Genomic DNA, 2,259 nt, shown 5'->3' on the forward strand with positions numbered 1-2,259 from the left:
GCCATTCTTGAGAATCCGGAAGGTCTAAACCTTGTCTGTGGTATTCTGAGTAGGATTCAGGGATTGAATGACTGTGACGAGCTTCAAACTCGCGATTGTGGGGTGTTAGTGACAGACGCAAAAGAATCACTGGATTATATTCCGACATGATCGAGAACCGACAGATGAATAGCCGTGCTGTGACAGAGCGCGTTGAACATTTTCACTGAGAGGATGGGAGGTAGCCATTGACAACGGTGAACCCCTACATACAGCTTGCCATGGAAGGAGCCTTGCGTGTATGAAGAAGAAGACAGTAGGAAAGCAGAGATTTAGAAGATAGAGCATCTCCAAAATCTCAACCTGTTCTCCATTACTGCAAAATAAGTATTTATTTCATGTTCTTCTACTTTTCACAATTAAACCTGAGAATTATTGATATCCTGACTAAGAGTTACAAGATAACCATAGCTTGCTTCAAGCCGACAATCTCCGTGGGATCGACCCTTACTCACGTAAGGTATTACTTGGACGACCCAGTGCACTTGCTGGTTAGTTGTGCGGGATTGCAAAAGTGTGATTGCAATTTCGTGCACCAAGTTTTTGGCGCCGTTGCCAGGGATTGTTCGAGTTTGGACAACTGACGGTTTATCTTTTTGCTTAGATTAGGAATATTTTATTTTTGTTGGTTTAGAGTCTTTTATTTGAGTTTAGTTTCATATTTTAAGTTTGGTGTCAATTGCATGCTTTTGTTTTCTTTTAATTTTTCAAATTTGCATGTCCTTAGTCCTTTCTTGATCTTTAAAAAATTCTAAGTTTGGTGTCTTCCTTGTGTTTTCCTTTAAATCTTCAAAATTTTGCACTAATTCTCGAAAATCAAATCTTTTTAATTTCTTCAATCATATCTTTTCAATCATATCTTTTTAAAAATAATTTTTAATCATATCTTTTTAATTGCTAATTCCAAAATCTTTTTAATTACTTAATTAATTTAGTTTTCAATTTGCTTTGATTTTATTTTCTTTCAGTTTTCAAAATTTTATTTTATTTTCTTTTCCATTTATTTTAGTTTATTATTTTCGGTCACTTTTAATTAAATAAAATAAAAAAAATAATCTACTTGCAATCCATATCATCTCCCTTTCTCCATCATGGACCTAAGTGGAATTGAGCAGTCCAGAAGGACTCTGGGGTCATATGCTAACCCCATTACAGCTGCATATGGGAGTAGCATCTGTATACCTCCCATTAAAACAAGAAGCTTTGAGCTAAATCCTCAACTCATTATCATGGTGCAGCAAAATTGCCAGTATTTCGGTCCTCCACAAGAAGAACCTACTGAGTTTCTGGCACAGTTCTTATAAATTGCTGACACAGTACGTGATAAAGAGGTGGATCAGGATGTCTACAGATTATTACTGTTTCCATTTGCTGTAAAATATCAAGCTAAGAGGTGGTTGAATAACCAACCCACAGCAAGTATAAAAACATGGAGACAGTTATCAGACAAATTCCTGAATCAATTTTACGCTCTAAAAAGGATGACACAGCTGAGGCTGGACATCCAAGGCTTTAAACAAGAGGATAATAAATCCCTTTATAATGCCTGGGAGAGGTACAGAGGTATGCTAAGGAAATGCCCCTCTGAAATGTTTTCAGAGTGGGTACAGTTAGAAATCTTCTACTATGGGCTTACAGAAAAAGTTCAGATGTCTTTAGACCACTCAACTGGTGGATCTATACACATGAGAAAGACGATTGAAGAGGCTCAAAAACTCATAGATACTGTTGCTAGAAATCAACATTTGTACTCTAGCAGTGAGCCCTCTACAAAAGAAGAAGCCATGGCAGTAACTACTGATCCTAATCCTCAAGAACAGGTTGTTAAGCTTAATAAGCAATTACTCCTGATGACAAAACAGTTAGCAGAATTTAAAGAGATGCTCCAAGAAACTAAAATTGCTAACAAGAATATAGAATCACAGTTGAATAAGAAAAAACAGCAGTTATCTAAACAGATAACAAAAGAATGCCAAGCAGTTCAACTAAGGAGCGGGAAGACATTAAATAACACTGCTCAAAGTGGCCAAAAGCCAAGAAAGGAACAACTGACAGAGGATAACCAAACCACAGCCCAAAATCCCTCTAAGGACAGTAAGAGCCCAGAGAGGAATACTCCTGGCGTTCAAACACCAGAAAAGGGGGAAAAGTTGGCGTTAAACGCCCATTCCTTGCCCAGTTCTGGCGTTCAAACGTCAGAAAAGGGTGGAAAGTTGGCGT

This window comes from Arachis duranensis, chromosome 9, assembly GCF_000817695.3.
Source record: "Arachis duranensis cultivar V14167 chromosome 9, aradu.V14167.gnm2.J7QH, whole genome shotgun sequence".
In the NCBI taxonomy this organism is placed as follows: Eukaryota; Viridiplantae; Streptophyta; class Magnoliopsida; order Fabales; family Fabaceae; genus Arachis; species Arachis duranensis.